General features: G+C 36.3%; 1 protein-coding gene across 3 annotated transcripts in view; it reads left to right on the forward strand.

Moving 5' to 3' along the window:
• LOC107313128 (uncharacterized) overlaps positions 1-16,804 on the forward strand; it is a 542,029-nt gene that overhangs the window by 309,996 nt on the left and 215,229 nt on the right. The window lies entirely within an intron of this gene.

The following is a 16,804-nucleotide window of genomic DNA, read 5'->3' on the forward strand; positions in this document are numbered from 1 at the left end:
TCTGAAGAGCAGGTCTGCTATTTGGGCATATTAGTATTGCTAAGTGACCTCCTGCTGTGTTTTGGATCTGTATAATGCCATCTCTTCAATGTCTGGCTTCTTCCATAACACTGCCTCATTATACTTTCTGAAAAGGAAAATACATCCTAGAAGGTACCTACAAAGTGGTTTGGCCTAGCCTTCCTTTTTTTTTTTTTTCTTCTCCAGTTTTTTACGTTTTCCTTTCCCTCCAGTTCTTCACATGGCAGCAGAAAGCACAGGCTCCCATGTGAATTCCTCTGGGCTACAGTTCATTTACAGCTGATTTTAGAAACAGTGCAAGAAGAGACTTTGATTCAGAGCATGTCTGCTGTCCTCGTAACTGAAACAAAGAAGTGCATAAATCCAGATATTAAAAAAATAGACAAAAAAAAAAAGAAAAAAAAAAAGAAACAAAAAGCAGCAGATGTTTTATGAAAGCTCTAGAACCTTAAAACCTTTGTTTGTTCTATATTTTACTTGATTATCTGAACATGTTCTCACTTTCCTAGCAAACAACTGCAAAGAGAAGTGCAAACAGACAAAGGGAACAGCAAAGAGGATTGTAAAAATGCATGCAATTACAGAGAAGTTTAGACAGAGAAAATCCTTCCCTTTGGCTTCTGTGTTTAAAGTGAATTGCTGCAAATACTGTACTGTGTAACTACTGGCTTACCTCTGCACATTGTTTTGCAAGAGATATGAGGCTGGTAGGATAGGTTAATTGTTTTATTTTGTTGCAATAAGATGTGGGGCACATGGAGTCCTTTCCTTTGTTGTGTTTTATTTCCATGAGAGACCAATGGTGGTAGAACAGTAAAGTGTGACTTGTTAAACCTGGAAATAGCTGTTTTCTCTAGTCCCCTTCTGAGATTATATGGTCTTTGTAGTGCTTGGAATTCTGTATGATTAGAAGAAAAAGATAAATAATTTGACACAACAAAGCAGTGCACAACTTCAGCTGCTAACAATGACTTAGTAGCTTGCCTGTCTTTCCAGAATCTGACAAGAGCCTGAGGAAAGGCAAACAACTCCTATTGTGAGAAGGAAAGAAGGAGTATTAAATGCGGTTGATTTTGAAAGGAAAAAATAAAGCCTTTGCATGGCAAATGAAAATAGAAATGCAAATCAGCTCCAAATACTTAACATATCTGATAAACAATCATATAAAATAGCAAGTGGAGACATTGAAGACCTTCAGACATTCATATTTACTATCAGAGTAGCCTTACTTAATTTAGGAATAAGCATTATCACTGCTGGACACAAGCATATGTTGTCCCTGGACAGGTAGACATTTCTGTGGCACATGCAAGCATCAGCTCCTAAACTTCACACAAATAATAAAAATCATATCACAAGAACTGATAATATGCTCATAGGATAAAATATTGCTCAACATTTCCTAAAGTACAAGAAAAGAAGTGTGACATGGAGAATTAAAGATGGGGGGAAAAAGAGAGGAAGAACAACATTGTCTAATCATAGTGTATTGTTCTCTGGAGTCTACACAGATCATCTATTTGAGCTGATTGTGCCCATCTACTGAAGTGGCTGTTTTCTGATAGGTATATTTTAACTATTCTACAGTCTAGAAAAGCATCTCTGCTCTATCACCTCTACAGGTACTGACTCCAGAGTAATTTGTATAATGTAACTTATAAGAAAGCATGACAGAAACAAACAGTATTGAATCTGCTGGGCCGAAGGTGGATCACCTGTTTTAAAATGTTTATTATAAAAGAAGGGTTGCACCACTCCAGTGTACAGAGTCTCTACTTCAATAGGACAACTAACCCATAGGTCAGTTATGTGTTGGTTTCTTTTTTGTTTTCCTGTTACGATATTTCTTTATAACATACACATTTTGAAAATACAGGCACCATCTTATCTGCATTTATCCATGTCCCTTAACAGCAGTGCTACTGTTTCAGAATGCTCCATGGAAACAGAAGCAATAATGCACAGTGTGACTTGAATTTCAATTTCCAGTGAAAGCACTGCAAGTGTTAAAATTTCAGCTTAACCTGTTGTGCAAACAGATGTCATAACAACACTTGCATTCCTTTCCAGCTATGGTCTGCCTAAGGAAAAAAGAAATTCTAAAGGGAAATCTTAAAATAAGCTTTAGCATGAGATCAGATCTGGTTAAACATTTTTTTGTTTGCATGTATATGTTATTTATGATCATAATGGTCTCCAGCCTTTTTAAACCACAGTCACCAAACATAACCCAATGACAATGAATTCCCGGATGTCTTGCATCTGCAAAATAAAAATTTATGTTAAGATCTTGGATCAGCCTTCTAGCTCACTATCATTAGCTAAAATAGTGTTTTATCTTGAGAAAATATAATATAAACTCTTCTTATTTCACTAAGCTGGCTATGGGACTCTTCCTCAAATGGTAAACATGTGTAGTAAATATTAAACTATTGTTCTTTCCCTTTCATGAAAAGTGTCTTATTACTACTTACATTTTTTGAGCTTAATGCTTTCATTAATCAGCATATCAAGTAACGGCATTAAACATTAATAAGACACATATATAGAAACAGATGATTTTATTTCAAATGGCCGAACTATAACACAGAAATACTGTGGCTAATATTAGCCCCACTTCTCTGCTGCAGACTGAGGAGATAAATGTACTATTTTTCCTCGATCAGCTTCCTAATTTGTGTCCCAAGTCAATCTGAACAAGGCATTCAAGACTGTCTTTAAGGAGTTATCCTCTGCTGTGGCTAGTGGCTACCTGGTGTTTGCAAAATCTCTCTGTACTTTGCCTCGCAGTTCGCAGTTTCACAGTTTACCTAGAAGAGCTATGATATTTCAGGAAATGGTAGCATTCTGCACCTGAAGGAAAATGAACAAAGTAAATCTCAGTTGGTGTTGTAACAGGGCACAAGACTCAGAAACAACATAACTGTGTTTTTTTTCATTTTTTTTTCTTTCTTTTTTTTTTTTTTTTTTTTTTTTTTGCTTTCAAGTAGACTTGAAAATTTGGTGTGAGAAATGAAAAGCTGATTTCTTCCTTCTGCATGCAAGTATGGTGGTCCTGAAGAGCTCCCATCACAGCTGCAAGTGGTTAGGAAGCACTCATTGATGCTCATTGTTCCGTTCAGCCTATCCAGGTGAACTACAGCTTTGAATTCCCATCTACTGTCCCTGACACCTCCCACAGTGCACTTTTTTTTCTTATTGAAAGGCAACACATGATAGGTTATCCCGATATCCTCATTTTTTTAATGTGTAAAACAATAGCTCTATGGAAGTTCTCATTTTCAAGGGATGAGACATGATTTGTGAGGCTTTATCCTCTCAGAAACTTAATTTGTCCTCTTTTTCTTTTGACAGCCTATTTATCTCACCTTGGCTAAATCATCTATATAGATAATAATTCATATTCCAGTTGTCAGAAGGGTCTGCTATTTTATGTTTTCTTAGCATAGGTTAGAAATAAGTAAATTAATATCCTTCCAGGCTGAAATTATCATTTATTATAATCTGTTATGTTGTATTTCATTCACTGTATAGTCAAGAATACAAAGCCAGCACTTTTTCTCCAAAACCTTGATATGATTTTTTACAGTTTTCCCTCTCGCATTATGTCTCTCTCCTTTTTTTTTTTTTTTTTTTTCTTTCCCCTCAGTCTAATTCTGGTGTGCTTTGCATACGTCCTGCCCCAGTCATAACAAACCTCCATCAAATAGCCATCTGGGCAGCCCACATTGTGCTTTCAGTTACGAAGGACAAGTCTCCTGCAGGAGTTCTCTTTCTTTCTCAGTCCAGTAAGAAGAGTGTTACAGATTTCCTCTAGGAATCTAGCTAGCAAAGTGACTGCTGTTTTGGAGTGTCTGTGGATAAAATACAGACGAGTTAGCTAGAATGTATTCACCTATTTGCTTTTAAGTTGAAAGGGCAGGGGTCAAATATTTCCTTGTGAGTTTATCCACAAGTTTGTTTCTATCCTTTTGCATTAAAATTTAAAATACTCCTTGCAAAGATAATCTAGGTATTTTTACATACTTAAGCAAACAAAAAAGGCTCTCATATTACTTTCTAATTGTAGGTGGTATCTCACTCTGTGTACCTAAGAAGAGCCTTTAAAGACTGGTGAAATATGTCTGGGCTGATCAAAGAAGAATTGTTTTGCCATTTATGTTCCTGTTATGACCTTAGTGTTATTTTGTATGATCCTAATATTAATTTAGAACTTTATGCAAAAAAGTTTACTTACAATTCAGCCTGTTGAATTATAATCAGTGGTGTATTTCAGCATACGAATTTGTATGTTCTTGGAATGTCTTCATATAGTTGCATTCCTATAGTTCAGCAGCTCAAAACTCCCTATCATGACCTAGTCTCCATTTATTTGTAATGTTTTCCTAGTAGTTATGCGAGACCAGTGAAAAAACCTAGAACATGGTGTACTAATTAGTGAACTTTGTCAAAACGGTGTCACTTTGTATAATTTTGCAAATTGTTCCATCTTAATAGTAGCAACTGAGACATTTGCTTAACATCATATCTCCTATTTTGAAAATTGGAAGCTAAGGAGCAGCTAAGCTTTTAGGGCAAACATTCAGTTTGTGCACATTTCATATAAGGAGGTGAGCTTAGTTTTTAAAAGCACAGTCTGTCAGAGCTTGGTCAGGCACCAGGGGCAGACCAAGAATATAGCAAAATACGAGCAATCTGAAAATCACATTTCTCTTCTGGCCATGTCGTTTGTTTGTTTTTCTCTCATCCAGCACTCTGAAGGATTGCTAGGGCTTCTGTAAATGTCAGAAGTTTATGTCATAGTGTTCAACACTCCATAAAGCCTTGCACAGCTTCTGTGTTCACACAGTACTTAATTATTATTCAAAGTCAGTTAGAAATTTCCTACATGAAGCAGCAGCAGTTCTTCTAGGTAAAAATAAACACATTTATGCCACTTGAGATATTCATTAAGGCAGTGGCGTGGATTTTTTTTTTCATTCTTTAGACATTATTTTGCTCCTATTAGTTCTGATAGTAGCTTTCCCACTCAAAACTTGTAATGTTAAAATCAATTACACTACAGTATCCCTTACAGATATCCTGTATGAGATATGTTGTCCTTGTTCTGTGGGTCTCATTTCCAACTTTGAAGGCTACAATATGAATTCAATACATGTAGGCAATAAGAATTAACACAAGATATAAAATCTCTCTGGTTGTGTTCATAAAATGTCACCCATGTAGTAGCCTAGAGTTCCGTTAGCACAGTAAACTAGAATGAAGTGGGAAATAGTTCAGGGGGACTTATTTCGGTATTTTGAACACACTACTAATACTACTAGAAGTAGAACTATGACCTTGGATGGTCCAGATTTGTTATTAACCTTTGGTACAAACTATATCCTGTTGGTCCTGTGTATATGGAATACATATGAAGAGTGGCTGAAATCCCTTAGTACTTTTCAGTCCAAAGAAGAGCAAACTGAGGGGATATCTCATCCCCTATGGTTTCTTCATAAGGGGGAGCAGAGGAGCTGGCACTGATCTTCTTTCTCTGGTGACAGTGATACAACCATGGGAATGACATAGAGCTGCAATAAGGGAGGATCAGGCTGGATATCAGTTCTTCACTGAGAGGGTGGTCGGGCACTGGAGCAGGCTCCCCAAGGTTGTGGTCATGGCACTGAGCTTGCTGGAACTCAGGAAGCATCTGGACAATACTCTCAGATGTATAGTTTTTTTAGAAGAAGACAATCCTGAGTTCTTAGACACTGATTTGCTGTAATCATGATGGCCCAACTTAATTTCAGCTCTTACCTGCCTGGATCAGCATGGAGCTGAATCACCCTATTCTATTCTTTTATGTGGGACAAAAGTGGAATATTACAACAAATATTGTTGCTACCTCCTAAAGCATTGCTGCATGATATGTCATTCAAAGAGGGGACTTTGGAAGAGGTGTGACAAGTTACAACAGGGAAGAGCATATGGGTGAGATGTTTTTTTTTTCCCCCCCTGCTTTCCCCCCATTAATCACTTTGGCATGAAATTGTGAGGTTTTCAAAATATCAGATGGTTTCATTTGATTTTGACCAGATTGCAGGTCAAAAATTAAAAGTGGGACAAAAAAAAAAAAAGTTTTGTTTTGTTTTGTTTTTGTGGTAATTTTTTTTTTTTTTTTATGCTTAATTTCTTATAAGATGATTTTAGTTTAATATAGTGTAGCTATATTTGCTTCAAAATTATACTTACATGACTCATATTGTGGAGGCACAAGCTACATTATAAAGTGTGTTCAAAAGAACTGTCTTCAGATACTGATCAACTTTTTGAAGGAAGAAGAGAATGTGCGGGTGTACAACTCCAGCAACTTTCACCCTTGGAGTCAGCACTGATTCTTCTGTTGATACATTCCCTTTGGTAAAGTAAAAACATAGTTAACAGCATATAATATCTACGAGCACAAAGTAATACCCAATTCCCATTTTTTACGCTCTACTAATATTCAGGTGTCTTTGCTGCTTATAGTTCATAGTGAAGTACAGCTCAATCTTTTCTGTAGAGTAAACAAACACCAGAGTATCAAACTGTTTTGGTTTAAGGACATACAAAGGCAGTGAAATAAAGGAAAGACATTTTTCTTATTAGTGGTACTTCTCCAAGAAAGGTTGTTGTTTTTATCAAGTGGAAAAACGTCACATTTATCCAGTATTCCCTATAGCATTGATCCAGTCTATTGCATATTTGGGGAGTCAGTGCAGTTCAGCCACAACAAATTGTAAAGCTTCATATAAAGCTATCCAGTCCCTAAAGATTCTCATTTGGCACTTTTGTCTTGTGAAGTCCATGGATGCAAGAAACTTGAAGAAGTTTAAGGTGTTTAAAAACTGTATGTCAACTATTACAGCATTTCCTGGAATACTGCACATTCCTTTTGGCTCACTTTTCCATACCTGGCTCTGTCAGGGCTGTTTCCTGACTGCAATAACAAATGATGGACAAAGAAGGTCCTTCTCTGCTTCTGTTTTTATGTGTTTGTTTGCTTTTGGTTTTCTGTTTGTTTGTTTGTTTTTTTTTAAATCTATTTTGTGTAACTTTTTTTTTTTCCTTTACTTAAACTCTTTCTTTGTTCTCCTAGCATAACAAATAACCCTAATCCCAAACCCTTTTTTTTTTTTTTTAATCTATGTCAGCCTACTTGCTTTGACTTACTGTAAAAAGCCTGGGTGGTCAATGGTGTAGCTATATATATATAGTGTGTGTGTTTGAATTTGACAAAGTTCAGAAAGAAAATCATTCACACTGCTTGAGGGCTCAGGATGTGAGCGGTTAAGCTTCCTTTTTGTCTTCAGGAGGAGTATAATGACCATAGCTTTTCTAAGAATTCAACTCACTACTCAGTGAACTCTGTAACTTGAACTGAAATCTTGTCACCTGAAAAGAAAAAGTTTTGCATTTTGCTTCCAAAGAACTATGTACTGTTTCTTAACATTTTTTAATCACCTTTGAATTTTTAATCACCTTTGAATAAGTGTTAGGGAGGTACTGAGCTTTGCAGGAAAGAGTGCACTTTTTTTGATATGGTACACTGAACATATATGCACTGTATACCTAGCATACTAACATAAACCACTAGCTTATATGCTGAATAAAACTAGAGAGGGTGTGACATGATTTAGTAATACTTCAGTATACATTGGTATACTTATTGTACATCTTTGGAGAATTTGCATGATGGTTCTAAGTGCCTGTGCAGGCTGAAGCTTTCTTTATTGCTAGTCTTGTGTTAACAAGATTATGCTACAAGGAAGTCGACTGATGCTCCTATCTCACTGCCATTCTGCCACACAGTCAAGTTTTTTTTTTTCTCTACTGGACTAAATATGATAGTTAACTTCCCTCCCTCCTTCCTTCCTTCCTTCCCTTCCTCCCTCCCTCCCTCCCTCCCTCCCTCCCTCCCTCCCTCCCTCCCTCCCTCCCTCCCTCCCTCCCTCCCTCCCTCCCTCCCTCCCTCCCTCCCTCCCTTCCTTCCTTCCTTCCTTCCTTCCTTCCTTCCTTCCTTCCTTCCTTCCTTCCTTCCTTCCTTCCTTCCTTCCTTCCTTCCTTCCTTCCTTCCTTCCTTCCTTCCTTCCTTCCTTCCTTCCTTCCTTCCTTCCTTCCTTCCTTCCTTCCTTCCTTCCTTCCTTCCTTCCTTCCTTCCTTCCTTCCTTCCTTCCTTCCTTCCTTCCTTCCTTCCTTCCTTCCTTCCTTCCTTCCTTCCTTCCTTCCTTCCTTCCTTCCTTCCTTCCTTCCTTCCTTCCTTCCTTCCTTCCTTCCTTCCTTCCTTCCTTCCTTCCTTCCTTCCTTCCTTCCTCTCTCTTTCTTCTCTTTCTTTCTCTTTCTTTTTCTTTTTCTATCCTTTCTTCTTTCTTTCCTTCTTTCTTTTTCTTTTTCTTTTTCTTTTTCTTTTCTTTTTTTTTTTTTTTAATTATTATTTTATTTATTTAATTTTTTTAGCACAGAAAGAGTCCTTGAATCAGAGAAAAGCCTTCCAGCCTGATGTTTAGGTCATAGTTCTCCAGTGTCTGTAATTATTTATAACATGCAGAATGGTTTCATCAGCAGAGAGTGGGAGTTTTAAAAAAATAACCAAAGATACTTACTCCAAAATACCTCTTATGGGTTTGAATTCTCTCAGATGAAGGTAGGAACAAAGCCCATGTCTCTTATAAGGTGGTGTCACATCATTGTTGGTAAATCTGTCCTGCAGAATCATTAGTTATGGAAAATTATTTCAATGAATTTCTACATTTCTTTTTTGATAACCCATACAGTCTTTTTACTGCAAACACTGTATTCATTTGGGAATGTGCAGTTCTAGTTTCAGTATAAGTACTTGTTTTTCTAGGTACCAACGCTCTGTGGGTACATTTGTACTTTGTATACATTATTGACTATATAACTAAACATAATTTTTAAAGGAAATATGCCATGTTAAAATATTTATCTGATGATTTCATAAATCACTTTGTATGTAATTAAAATGCTTTCCATTTGGTATAGAGAAATAAAGACTCATTGCCTTTGAGGCTTTGCCACTAACTTGAAAATAAAGTGTCCTGTTTGAATGAAAATAATATTTTTTCAATGATACTATCAACTATGGTTATAAACTGGCTTTTCACCATGACTTTATTAATTACGATAGAAAAGCTATTAGAACTTAAAATCTGGTTTTACATAAGCTTTGGTTAGAGAAAGTCAGAAGAAATTTTCATTAAAAAATTCTTCAGTACATTATTATTATTGTTGTTGTTGTTGTTGTTGTTGTTGTTGTTATTATTATTATCATCATCATTATTATTATTATTACTACTATTACTACTACTACATCAGTTAATACTCAGTTTCCCTTTCCTCTAGATGAAGTCAGCTTTTTTCCTTTGGGCAAATTTTGTATGTATGTTTACTTTCCTTTTTGTGTATGTGCTAAGACTGAATGATTAAAGGAAAGTGGGCTTTCATCTCTAATTAACACTTTCATGAGGCATAAAATGTGAAAATTAGAATTGAGGATGCAGTCGAGGGGGAAGCTGAACCTATCTGATCTTTCCTGATTTCAAACCGTTCGACAGACCAACCCTTTGCGATTCCAGCCCAGTTCAATGAAATGCCAGCCAGGAGCTCCAGGTGGAAGGGATGCAAACATTCATTCCTCTGAGGCAGCTCAGCATTGTGTTTCAAGGAGAGAGAACGGCCTCCACATCTCAGGGTCTTGCAAACTGTACTTTTTGGATGTGTTCTGTCAGGGTTGGAGGCAAACATTGCCTGGCTAGTCTCAAGCAAAGGCTTCCAAGCACTCCAGAAGCCTCTCTCAAGCATAAGCATCCAATGTTTACTCCCCATCTCTGCCTCCTTACTTCTGTTTACACCAAAGAAAAGAAGCAAATGTCTGCACAGAAATGAGATAGAAGCAAAGGAAGTATTTCTTAATGTAAGTGTGTTTCACTGTTTATGTTCAATTCAACAAGCATTAAATGAAACGACACTGAATGGAAACAAGATTTGCTTTTGAACAGGAAATACTTAGATTATAAATAACATAACACTGGATGGCAAGATAAGCAATCCTGTGTTGAATTGTCTGAGGTAGTGATGCCTAAGATTTAAAAAAAGATTCTTAAATATACGTGGTCTTTCTTAGTACAACAAAGGCCTTGAAGTGAGGTGCTGCCAAAAAAGAGCTCTGTTGCAGGCTCCAGACTTCCCGGTGCAAACTAGGGAAAGAAATAGCCTGAACAATGCAACATTTATATCTCTTAATCAGAGAGAGCTGGCCAGCTCTCATCATCCTGTGGCAGAGGCAATACAGAAGCAGGTGTTGTTGACCTATACTGGAGCTTAGGCAGGAGTCAGCCTCCTCTGGGTGTAGTACTGCAGGCAGAGACCTGTGTTAGTGCAACTCCTCTCAGTTCCTGTGAAATCCCCTGAAAAGCCCCAAGTCATCTCTTTCTGGTTGGCACTCATAGCTCAGCTGTGTTGATTTGGAAGGCAGAGCAGAGACTGTTGGTCATTCAAATAAGCAGAGTGCGACTGGCAATAATTCATAGGCACTTTTAGGACTGCACATTTTCTGAGGATTGCACACTGTTCCTCAGGCTCCCATTTCAAGCTTCCATATACTGTCACGGATCTCAACTGGGTTTCTGTTAAGAACTGGAATATTCTTTGAGGAAGCAAGTGTAGAATGTAGCAGAGAAAAATTAAAATGATTAGGAAAAAAAGCAAACTGTTTGGGTTTTGTTTGTTTGGTTTGTTTTTTGGGTTTTTTTTGTTTGTTTTTTGTTGTTTTTTTTTTTTTGTTTTTGTTTTTGTTTTTTTTTGTCTTCTAAGAGAACAAGAAAGCTATGGAACTAACCCTAGTTAGAGCCTGAGACTCTCCAAGCTGTTACATAATTTTGGCTATGTCTATATCTGCAGAAGGGAAACTGTGCAGACACACTTGCAGAATCTCTAGTGCTCTAATGCTTTTGCTCTAGGGCTGAGCTCTGTTGTCCCTGCAGGGCGCTGTTGGAAACCTGAGCCTAATCTGGGTTAAATTTCTTCTTTCCATCCCCACCTTACTTCACAGCTGGTCACTGTCCAGAGATAACTGTCATTTTACTTGTGATCTCTTGATTATGGTAGTCTGTACAGTAATGCACAGAAAATACTTAACTGGCATGATGTATGTTGATTGCAGATCACCAAAATTAATAAACCTTATCTTAGAGAGTTTATATATTAATTAAAATTGTAAGTATCTTTGATGAGTGTAGATTAAGGCTTTTTTTTTTTTTTTTTTCTCTGAGTGCACTAATTTCATTGTCTGTTGTGCACACGAAGGATTAAAATAGTGCTTTAGAAAAAACTGTCAGATTAGAGAGATAACAATTGTAATAATTAAAAGCAAATTAATTTTATGTTTTTTCCCTAGAAATGCACTTTAATACCTTTTATTAATATATGCTTTATAATTTCTAATTGGTGTAAAAGAAGTAGAATAGATTTGTGGGGGCTAAGATAAGTCCCTTGATGAGAAAAAGTACAGGGAACAGATGACAGTAATGATGTACATGGGTAATAAGTGAATATGAATCTCCCACACATCTAAGAGAACAAAGAAACAAACAAACAATTCAGGCAGCATCATAAACAAAAGCATACCTTTTAAAGCAGAGACTTTAAGCTATTTTTTTAACTACCATATAAATTTACTTCTAATTTAATTAGTATCAGACAGTATTTAATGTTAATGTGTGAGCATGCCTGAATTCATCCAGATACATATGAAAGCATATAAAATATATTTAGTACTTGAGCACAGCTAGCAGAACGATGTCATCATGCAAAGAGATGTTCACACTGTATAATTACCTTATGACAAACACATACATTGGGATTATAAAGAATCCTCAATCAAAGAGCTGTGCCATTCTGCATACGGTATAATTTTAAGTAGAAATGTTACAGCTGTTGCCAGTACTGCTGTCAAGTTTGTATCTAATCACACTCCTGGTAGCAAAAAGCCTGATTTAATACTGCTCCTGTGGTCTGAATTTTTAAGAGTCAGGGTTCCAATCCCCAGTGTTTTTGCTGGGCTGTGCAAGACCAGCTTTTTAGCAGTATGAAAAACCTAAAAATTTGATATTGCTTCAGTGACGTTTCCAAAAGTACTTTACCATTATCTGCCCTTTACACTGCCTGAGTAACTTTAAAAAATGTCTAGTAGTGATCATAGCTTGGGAAAAGAACTAAATGTTAATGAGAAATCAAAACAAAACAAAACCCACAAAACAGGAAGTGACAATAATTCCTGTGGAATAAATAGATATTTGAACTTATAAAAACTGAGATTTGGGAACTCTCAGTTGAGCAGAAACCACTGAGGCTGACCCACCATTCTGCAAGTGCGTGACAAGTCAGGGTTTGTCTTGCCGTTCCTGCTCAGAAAGGAAAGATTGTCAGGGCTAAGGCTGTCCAGCCTCTGTACAGCTGACAATGGGAGTCTGAGATACAAGAGTCTTAACTGATTTGTCCACAAGTCTTGTTTTGCATCCCCTAAATTCCTCCATGAATAGCCAATGTGAGATGTATTAGCAGAAGAAATATAGACAGCTACCCACCTCTGTCAAAACTGGTATAAATCAACATCTGTGGATGTCTGTACATACAAAGTTTTGTATATATATATTCAAGTCAGTATTGCTTTTTTTTTATTTTTTTTTTTTTTTTTTTTTTTTTTTTTTTTTTTGCTACAAAGCAGTCAGGATTATCAAACTTGCTCTTTCCTACTTTCTGATAACCGACAAACTAAGATAAAAAGAATGACATGCACCAGTGGGACTGACTTTTCGTTTGCCTTTGCCTTTAAGATTTAACTAATCCCAATATACATGAACCTATACTTGGAGGGTGCCAATCTCTTCATTTTCAGATCTTTTAGAATAGCATAGTAAGCATGATATGATGCCTTTCAAGATGTTCCCAAGTAGCGTTGGGAATATACAACTACCATTTCAGTCTTTTCTAATATTAAAAATGAAATGCCTATGGAAACAATGTGAAAATGGAAAAAACAAAAAAATCAAACAACTTTAGAAAAAAAACAAACAATGAGAAGGCCAAATGTAGTAAGGCTTAATGCATTTATGCTTCACAAATACATTAAAAATAAGTCCAAACATCTAAAATTGTTAATGATTTTTGATAGTTTAGCTTTTCAACCCATATTTATAACAGAAAAATAAGTTTTGCCTGGCCCACTTAAACACAGATGTAAGGTTTGGGGATGGGTTTTGAAGAAAGCAAAGTTCTTCCACCCTTCACCATTACCATCCTGCAGGGCAAAAGACACTTTGTGGAGAGTACCAAAATATTTCAAAGGAAATTAGGTGCTCATCTGTAATGTTCAACACAAAGCTGGCAATAAGATTCTCTATGAAGAACAGACAGGCTATTAAACAGGCTTATAATTCTGTGCCGCCAGATTCATGTGACTGACTCCTGAAAGCAAATCCCCAGGCTTTAGAGGAAATCCCTAAAGAAGAGCTGTGAAGATACCTTTTCTATCTTGCTATCCTGGCTTCATGCTGCTTTGTCATAGCCAAAACCTGAAAACTGCTGACCTGGTAACTAATATTTTAAAACAAGTTTTGCATGCCAAAGTTCATTTAACTGTGATCTAGTGGGATCTGCTGTCAGGAATTCATGTCATGTTCCAGAACTCTGAGGGCAAGCAGGAAGTATCCTCTCTCGAAGTAGTGCTTCTGCAATTTTGACAAGCACGTACTGAGTAGAAGGCAAGGAATGCGAGTAAACTTTGCAGCCTGAAAAATCCGGCTGAAAAAGACACAAGAAGTGCAGTTCATCTTATGTGAGTTCTTCAAGTTAAACTGAGTCTAAGGCTTTCATTACTACCACCAACCACTTATAATTTTGCTCTTTCTGTTCTCAGTGAAGAGAGATAGACATCTCTGAAAAGCAGTTCTTTTAAAAGAGGTAGGTAAATCAATCTCTCTGTCTACCCACCGCAAGTAATATCATACCTTTCCTGAATGGAAGGACAAATTCATGATGGCTTGAGTTAAGTCAAGATTCCCTAGTTTCTTTATGGAGTTTAGATTCCTTAATTCAGTTAGTGAGCTCGTCGGGGAGCACCAAGCATGGCATTCTATTCTGGAGGTTATTTTTGAGTTCAAGTTTTTATTCAAGAAATTAAAATCTGATGAATGTAGTGGCTTTGTTTTATCTTTATTACCAAACACTACACCCTAAATTTTTACTCTTCTGGATTTTTTATTTTTTCTTTCCTATGGCAGATTCTGTAATTACATTCATAAACTTCTTGTTATTGAGATTTACACTGGTAGAACAGTAATATTTATACTCTATTCTAAAGTTTTATTAATTCACAAATTAAAAATAACCTGTCTCATGTTGTGTACACATATGCACAGAGAGTCAATATTCTGTGTTCCCAACACAAAAAACATGACTCTCACATATAATATGGCATCCCAATTAATGAATATACTTAATGGGAAATTGGTAATCACAGCCTGAACCTCTGATTAATCAGCTGAGGCAAGATTCGGGTCAGCTGTGGGAGCACAGGTGAGATTAATTTAGCTGTGCTCCCTGAAGGGGTGCAGCTTGACTCCACCTCCTCTAGACTTCATTTAAGGGCTGACCACTACTAAGCATCTCTTGGAAATTGCTCCTTTGCCTCAGTTTTTCCTAGCAGACTGTGGGCTTCCATATGGGTGAGTTTTTCCTGTAAATAACCTTTTGGATATTTACTACTACTTTCGTTATTGTCACCATACAATACTGAACCTCGCTAATACAGAACCTTTACTATGGATATTGATAAATGTAAAAGGAAAACAAACTATTAAAGTTTGCTGCCCTTCAGATTTCTGATTGTTGAAATCCAAAGGGTAACAGAATTTTCCAGGTGATGCTACGTTCTAATGCTCCTCTTACTTCCTATTTGTTACATGCCATCTGATCATACAAGTGAACAACTATCTTCAAAATTAAATATTTTAATATCATCTGAGTTAACCACTACTCTGTTTGTGCGTGTTCTCTCTTTAAGAGTGAAAATGTTTTCTGATTATTTAGATATGGTTTCATTCTGTCACCCAGATTAAAAGCAAAATTAAACAAACAAAAATAGCAAAAAAATTGTCTTCTTGTTTTACTGTTGTTCTTCCATCTACAATCATTGCCAAGAGCATTCCACACTGCCTGCAATAGCCAGTACTTCGCATGTCAAAAACTTAACAAGTCCCCAGCCTTCACCCTTAAGCTTTTTTCACTGCTCACCTGAGCCTGCTGCAGATGTTTACTCTGCACAAATCCCCATACATAGGGGAATTTGTTTCTGAATGTTGGTGTATTGGCAATCCATTCTTGAAATATGGCATTCATTTACATTTATTTTATTGTCCCTTGTTACCTAATGCAGCCCTAAAATGTTCAGATGAGTATGTAACTGATAATCTTTTTGCTCTAAATTCACATTATGTTGTTGCAGAGTTGTTCTTGATGCACATCTGTGCTTCCCCAGATGTGGGTGTTAGCCATTTTTTTCATGTAACTAGGCACATGTGAATGTATGCAGTGTGTATATTTTTATATAAATCTGCCCGTATAGATAGTTATAAAACAGGACAACCCAGCTTTCATGTCCATAAAATCTGATTTTTTTTTTTTTCTCTAGCAGCCTTTGCCTCCCTCTTTTGTTGTTTTTCTTTCCAGTAAGTATTCTTGATTTGGTGATCTAATGTTGGGTTTGATTTTTGTTCATGATTTAGTGAAGAAAGGAAGGAAATGAGAGGCTTAACATATTTCTGAGGATCACTGAGCAACTTTGTGAATCTGTATTGTAGTTTCTTTTCTCAGTAGGTCTGTTTTATGTCAGTAATATAGAAACCTTCTCAATGCCCTCTTCTGCCTCGTGGTTTGAATGACAAAGCTGCAAAGTGATGTTAGTTTCTGTTTCAAATTATTTTTATTGATAAGAGTACATTTCTATGGAACTCTCATTCAGACAATGTCTTTTTTTGTTTGTTTGTTTTCCTCAGATTTTAAAGCTTTTTTATCCAAAATGTTTATGGACTGTATGAGATGCTACATTCCCTGCAGTGGTACCGCAGCTCCTGCAAGAATAAATACATGGTCCATACTTAATTCTCTTTCGTACCCTACATGCCATATTCTTTTACTGATTATTTTGGTTTGAGCATTTATTACATTTGCATTTTCTTAAATTGAACAAATACAGATTTTTATTTTATTATTATTATTATTATTTTAATTCTGAATTTTAGGAATGTTAAGTGTGAAAGTAGTTCAGAAGGATGGCTGGCCTAATAGCCAGATGATATTAAGAAACTGCAATTGTCAGACTGAAGAATGTAACATCATACATCATCATATACAAAGTGTGTGTCAGACTTCTTTATGTATACTGTAGTGTCAGATCAGAGTATCTCCTACAAATTTTAGTGTAGGAATCTCTTCTCTTGGTAGTTTGTATCAGCTAACTTCAAAACATGGAAATATGCATTCAGCAAGTCTTTAATATGCCTCTAATGCTAGTAATGTGTAACTACTAGTCTACCTATTCCTCTGAGTGATGTCTCTTATGAAAAATAATGATACTGTGCTGCTTTTATATTTTTATTTTTTTCCTTTTTCTATTTGTAAAATGTCTCCTTAACTCATTTTCAGAATCATTTATCCTACTAGAAGTTCAATTGTATGTGTGTCC

This window comes from Coturnix japonica, chromosome 4 (genome assembly GCF_054131305.1).
Source record: "Coturnix japonica strain WE chromosome 4, WE-NBRP24, whole genome shotgun sequence".
NCBI lineage: Eukaryota > Metazoa > Chordata > Aves > Galliformes > Phasianidae > Coturnix > Coturnix japonica.